This window comes from Strigops habroptila, chromosome 9, assembly GCF_004027225.2.
Source record: "Strigops habroptila isolate Jane chromosome 9, bStrHab1.2.pri, whole genome shotgun sequence".
NCBI lineage: Eukaryota > Metazoa > Chordata > Aves > Psittaciformes > Psittacidae > Strigops > Strigops habroptila.
In genome coordinates, this window is record NC_044285.2 from 25,130,744 (window position 1) to 25,137,998 (window position 7,255).

The window sequence follows — 7,255 nt, forward strand, 5'->3', positions numbered from 1 at the left end:
GGCTGCTTATAATACACTGAAAGCCAGCTTGGGCTTTAAGCCAGCAAAGCACTTCAGCATGATTTCAGCTTTAAGCTCAGGCACTGCACCACTGACTGCAGTGAGAGGACTTAAAAATCATTACAATTAACAAGCTTAAATGACTTGCAGGTTTAGAGCCTCACTGTGAACTTCCTATAAGGAGTATCACAGCATACAGCTCTACCCTTTTGAGTTTCTAACGCCCTACCACATGACCCAACCTGAGTAAGGCCCTACAGATGAGCTCCAGGTGAAATTTGATGGGAATGGACAATACTTGCAGGCGGCCTTCAGCAGAGGCCTTTGTATGCAAGAGTCTTTTATCCCAGTGGAGGTGAGAGTATACTTTATACATCCCAGGAGGAAAATAACTTAGTGAGAGAGCTCTCAAAGAAAGATAAAGAGTACAGACAGGAAAGCTATTGTGCATAAATCCAGGTGGAATCATAAGTCTTTCTCCAAATGCTGAAAGAATAAATCCCTCTCCCACAAACTGCATAAAAAGATGTGGTTCCCATGCACAACTGAGTGGCAAAGCAACTTCCCACATAGGCACATCTGCCTCTTTTTCCCCTCTGTTCTGTCACCTAAATTCTGTCATGACAGTAAACACAAGAGGGGGCAGGGGCTGTACAGGCACATGGACAGGGGAAGGGAAAAAAGGAGGGAAGAGGATTTGTACCTTAGATGTTTGCATATGAATTTGGCTCCAGCCTGCACCGCGTTTACATGCCTTTGAACACTTTCTGTTTCTTTCTGCATTCTTCGCTGCTCCATTTTATTTATTTTCACCTCGTGCTTCTCAGATCCTCTGCCAGACTCTTTATTTAATTCTACTTGTTGCACTAAAAACACCATTGTTGTCATCCAAATTAATCCCTGAACATAATAAAAACCTCAAAATAACTCAGACGGCTACTTTTCCATCCTTTGGTCTCACTTGAAGTACAGCATAAAAGCCAGTTCTTGGGAGCTCTAATAGTTTACACAGGGCCAGTCCTAGGTACATGGCATTTTAGTAGGCAGGGGAGGTCTTTTCTTTGCCTACCTATCTTCTCCTTCCATCAGTTAAGACTGCTCAGAGTCCACCTGCTCCATCTCCAGCCTTTCTTCCAATGTAATCCATCGCATGGCAATGCTTTTTAACTAAACTTGGTGATTTTCAAATCCTGAGGTGGCCTTTGTAACAGGTTAGCTGAGAAGCAAGATAAACTAAACTCACCTTTACTTTTAGGGATGAAGGAAGATAACAGTCTCCTAAGAGTTTGTGGTGAAGTAGTATGGCACTGCAGATCTGGGTACCGACCTCTTCTTAAGTCTCCTATGTCCCTCTCCATTCAAACTGCACAAGGGGAAAAATAGAAAGGAAAAGATCAGACAAGAAAAGACAAGACAAAACAGAAACATGATAGTACCAATATTTTCACCAAACCTGCCGTTATCTGCCCTCATCCTCAACTTTTTTCCCTGTGAAAGCTTCCCAGAGATGAGAAGGGCTCTGAAAAGACTAAACATTCTCTTGCTGCGGATCAAATATCTATCCTTTTAACAGTCCATCCAACAGGATGGAAGGGAGCTAAAGTGAATGAACACAGCAGCCCACACCACAAAGCCCGTCAAGTATTCATTTCATGCCTCCTGGGGAACAAAAGGACAACGTTGTTCTGTTTGAGGAGCTGGACAATGCTTCTCCATCTAAAGCTTCTGGTGACAACTGTGCATGGGGGTACTCTACAGCATAAAGAATAAGAGCAGATGAAGACACCCAGCAGATGACACAACATGATCACAGGGTAGGACGTGGTCAGCCTGTCACATTTATAACTTTTAAATACTATTTTTTGTGTATTGTTTTTAGGGAGGAGAAGGAAAAGTGGCAGATGCTGAAAGGAGGAATTACTAGAGGAAGGAATGACAGTACCTAAAGCACTCAGAAAGCAGCAGAGTCAGTTTTCTTACAAACTTCCATCTCAAAACCTCTCAAAAATAACAAAAATTCTGAAGCTGCAAATAAAGAATTCATCTGTTCTTGCTGGCTCTGTCCAGTGCCAGCTCTGTACTTTTTCAAGGGTAAATCACTGATTAGCCTTCAGTCTTCTTCATTTCCTTCATTTGAACTAGATGGCAAATTAATATCATAAGGTGAGTTTAAACAGCACATCAGTGAGAAAAACAGTCACTGGAAACATAAGCAAAACACTCAAAGTGGGACCATAATGATTTCTGAAGCTGTTTCAGCTTTTAAAGGATACTTTAAACCTTTCCTTACAGTCTCAAGGACTCCCATTTTATTTTTTTCACATAGAATTTACAATTATTCCTAGCATTTATGTCATCCAGTAGCGCTTCTAAATTAGAAAACCAGACTGGAACTTCAGCAGCCTGTCTGAGTATTAACCAATCTGAACTCCTCCACTCTGACAAAGCCCTGGCTGAGAGATAAAAAAGAAACACATGCCTACTTGTTAGGAGCTGTTCGTGCCAACTCTTCCTTCCCCCTGCCACTATGCACTGATCACAAATTAGAAAGCACTTAATATCATCAACACAGAGAGCCTATGCAAAGCCAGATGAGAGAAATAAAGCAGAAGAGTAACAAAATCTTTGAACTTATGTTTATGCTGCTTTAGCAAAGAATTAATTGACTAGAATATAAGCAGGCTGCTTTCTAGGCCATAGATACATCAGATGCTATTGAGCAAACGGTATAGTTTTAAGAGCCCTTAAGAATAAAACTTGTGATTAAGCCTAGAACATTTTAAGCATTCACTTTTTACATTCAGGATCTCACTTGATTTTGCCATTGGGTGATTTGGGGAAGCCAAATTGTAGTTTTCTGCTTCACTTTCTGCCCATACCAGGTTCACTTTTTAGCTCTAAACACAGCAGGATTGAGTTTAAATAAAAATATGCAGTTCCCAGTGGTCTCATGGATATGTTTTCCAACTCACAGATATTCCCACTCATATCAGACTCTGTAAAAAGCAAACCAAAAAGCAAAGTCTAACCTGCATTTTAGTCCTAAAATATCTGCCAGCGGCCCTTTAATCCTGAAAGATAAAACCACAATAAGATCACTACATTTGTGAAAAGCAAAAAGCTTTAAAACTGGAGGGGGAGGAGGGTTTAAGTGAGTATTTTATCCTGCACTGAAATAGCCAGTGGCATCAGAAGGTCTAAGACATGAGCAAAAGCTCATTTGACACTGACACTTCCAGCCTTAGCAGAAAAGTTATCCTGTCATTTGAAAAAGTATTTACAGCCTTGTAGCTGCTCTTTCCTGTGCCAGTGTTTCTGTCCTCTCAGAGCTGCTTAGGAGGACGCTCTTCCTTATTTCAACTTATCTGCCATCAGTAATAGGTAAGTGGTAAAGAAGTAGTAAGTAATACGCAGGCTGCCTCTGCAGGCCTCTGAAATCCTTTGAAGCCTCTCAAAGCTTTCACTGAAAGGCAGGGTTTGCACTTGAACTGGGGCTGATATCCCTGAACCATAATATTTACATTCTTTCTCTTTTCTATTGCTTTTCCTTAGCACTTCCATAAGACACTTATAAATAGGTGAGACACTAGAACTAGACAGAAGGCTATTTAGCAGCAGAGTGCTGCCTGTGGCTTGTCCATGCCTATTCCTTTTCGATGAGTAGGGGAAATACCTACCAGGTCAATCGGTGCATCTCTTCCTACTCCTGCCAGTGCAAGATTCCTGCCCGGCACCTCTCCACACTGGCTCACACCCCAAGGGACTACAGTATCACTTGCATAAGTTATGTAATGAAGGCTGCTGAGAGCTTTATGTAGCTTGCTGGCTGGGAAACCTAAACGGGCTCTTCTCATGGAGGATCTATTTGAGGTGCTTCCTCAAATAGATCTTCCCCTCCTTCATACAGGGAAATCTCCAAACTCTAACTAGGGTGGAAAGAGTGAGACCTGTCATTCTTCTTGCTGCCTTGTCACCTTTCTTCACGAGTTGCTAATACTGTGACACAAATAACCTCTGTGCAGTGTCAGAACGAGGTCACATTGTAATACTACTCTGAGGAATCACTCTTATTTGGAGCACAATTTATATGCACATGAGTGTTCACTGTGCCAACACTGCAGCACATACATACATTTCAGTTAGGGCACGGTAAGTCATAGTCTGTGCAGTTAAAACACAAACCCATGCTATAACTAGAGAAAGAATGAAACACATTACTGTCTCCAACTGAAGGAAAAGACAGAGAAGGAAATTGCTTGTATCAGTCATCATCTCTTCATAAACCTGCACTTACAGAGCTTAGGAAGCAGCAATGTTGAAATGCAACCAATGTTTTTTCATTCCAAATGCCTTTCTTTTCTATAAATAACGTTTAAATATGTTTAACTGTGTTTCTGCTGTGAAAAGATTAAAGTGACTAAATGATTCAACTGATTTTACTAACTTGATAATGAAAATCCAAATACCAGCCTAGTTTTTCACTGCTTCAAAAATCACAGCTAAAATGATTCTTCTAGGAAGTTTTCCATTCAGCTACCAGGGCAGAGGTTTTTGGTTGTTCACATTCTGTTTCTTACAGAAACCAACAGAGCCACCTCTCCTCACACTTCACAAGACCATTTGTGTGGGTTTTGTAACATACTAAACAAATGAAAACACATCTTGGAACAGAAAAAGAATAATAAAAGCTTCCTATCGTGAAAACAAAACTTCCACTTATTATTAATTACACTTTACACTCTAGAATATTTAAGGACTTTAAAAGAATGGTTTACCACCATGAAAAAAAATCCATTCTATGTAATGAATTATACAGGAGTGTACACACACAATGGAGACACATAAATTACAGTGTCTTACCTGAAAGCAGACTGTACAGTATGCTAGGCTTTATGTCATTTATGTTGATTCCATTTCCCTCTCTCTATAAATATGTGAAAGTTTAAATGTCTATGTTTAAATGTACAGAGTTCAAATGTACATGTGCATGCACATGCATGTGCACACACGTGTAATGTATCTATCAGTGTTGTGTGATGGTGGTTCTGGGTCAGTGAAACAAACGTTGCTGCAGTTCAGCCTCCTGTCACATTCACAATGACTGCAGTTTTCCACTGCTGCCCATGCACATTCATTTATTCCACCAAAGCAGAACCTGCCTACACTCAGAAGCTTTTCCAAGTGATTTTGAGAGTATGGGATAAACAACACTGAAATCAAAATAGTTCCACTGCAAAATATCCCAGGTACTCAGTGGACCCAAGCTGCTGACAGCTAAAACACTGCAGGCACAGTTGCTGACTGTGCCCATGGGAACAGTACAATTCCTGCAGATCCCTATGAACTGGCACAGTGGGGGCTAGATAGTTTAAAATGCTGAAGACCCAACACCATTTGAGCATCCCCTCGCATTAGCAGGTGCTGCCCTGGCACTACATGTGGCTCACAGCTTGAAATCACTTCACAGCGATTTCACTTCACAGTGATGTCCTGCATCTGCAGTAAGTTGCTAACGAAGTCACACTATTAGTGATCAGTCCTTCTGATATCCCTTACAGGGCCCAGGTATCCTTGGCTTCATTTCCACTTTTATTTCTGATGGCCTTCCCATTTCTCCCTCCTTAAATTTGCTTCTTCCTCACTTTATTTTGTGAGTGAGCTTTTGCTGTTCTTCATACTTGAGTACTCTTTCATTTTGTCTGCCAAATGCCCTCTCAATTGAAAGTCCTCCTCAAACCCATTAATTCCTCCACCTCTACCCTTTCCTTCAAACATAACCAATGGCTTGTCTCTTTTAGGCTGCCACTCTTTTCACCAGGGCCTACGCTCGCAGTGTTTATTTGTACAATAACTGATTCATTTGTAACCCTTTGAAAATTCTTACTAATATTTGAGGAGGGTTTTTTTCCCCTCACACTTAGGAAGTGCTACAGTGTTTGTCTTTTCTGAAGCCAGAGAGATAAAATGGTCATCCATAACTCGATGTACAAAACACAGTGGAAAAATTAGGTGGTTTCAGCCAGAAAAACTAACAATCAAGAACCTTTTGGCAGGTCTGAATTTTAACTTAAAGCTGCAAAATACATCATTTGAGATGGTTTCAAGTCTCGACCAAATCTTTACTGGAAATTACAGTAGCAAAACAAAGCAGAGTCTCCTGAGACACCCTCACATCTCAGCTAACATTGTTAATCACCTGGCAGCTTTCAAGCATTTATTTCACGTAAGAGGGAATGTTCCAGATGATTCTGGAATTTGATGGAAAAGATTGTTGAATTCAATCATATTAAAAACTCCGGCAGCACAAGCCAACATCAAATTTGCTGGGCCCAAAGTATGATTTCTCTTAAAATACTATTTCCTTCTCGAGTTGAAATGCTGCAAGGCTCCAGCTTACACTTGTTCTTTGCAAGAGCAACTGGCTACAAGTTTTACAGACAAAACCCAAACAACTCACTGTGGGGCCCCACCATAAACAAAGCCACATATGAATGCTATTTTTATTACAAAAGCTGTAAAGGTTTCCTGGAAGCTCATCTGTGAAGTTGCTGAATCCTACATACCTCCCCAAGGTTTCCATGCTACTGCCTCCAACTCCATGGACTGTCCAGGAGACAGGAAGATTTTGAGTATCTTTCTTCTGTTCCAGTAGAAGTGCTCACGCTGAAGGAGGGTCTCATTAGCCAGAGTTTTATGCATTTATGATTCTGATTGAGCATTCATTTTTATTTCTGGAGACAGCAGCAGTATCCATGCACAGATCACCCAATTGCCTGTCTGACTTTTCACTTGTGAGTTTTCATTTGGGTGTCTGGAGAGAACAATATTGCCTTTAATAAGTGGAAGATGTGACAGAGAATTTTTGCCCTATATGACAATCTAGTTCCATTCTCTCTCCCCTCCGTCTTATACCATCAGCACGAGGGGTTTCTCCACTTCTCCAGCATGTTTTGAAGTCACAACTGTCACTCCCACTTTCACACAGAGGTCAACAGCCCTGAAAAACAGTGGGGGCACACAATCATACACATCTCGTGAAGCCAATCTTGTCAAAGAAGTTGGTTTTATTTTTCCAGACCAAACTTGTACCAACAATATCCCACCAAATAAATATAGTTGAGGAAATAAAAAGCCCAAACACTATATGGGCAAGCTGCAACAATGCCATTAATCTGCTCACCTGCCTGTCCTGCCTCCTCCCACCCAGCCCCACATCAACTCAAGATCTTTCAGATGTCTTTAGTGTTTAAACAAA

The 7,255-nt window shown here is 41.0% G+C and overlaps 1 long non-coding RNA gene across 1 annotated transcript in view; it reads right to left on the minus strand.

Moving 5' to 3' along the window:
* The window catches only part of LOC115612668, a 40,963-nt gene extending 39,600 nt beyond the window's left edge, over positions 1–1,363 (minus strand). The window contains exon 1 of the long non-coding RNA XR_003993109.1: positions 1,244–1,363. This is a non-coding gene — a long non-coding RNA (uncharacterized LOC115612668). The remainder of the gene's footprint in view (positions 1–1,243) is intronic.
* Between the last annotated feature and the right edge of the window lie 5,892 nt (positions 1,364–7,255).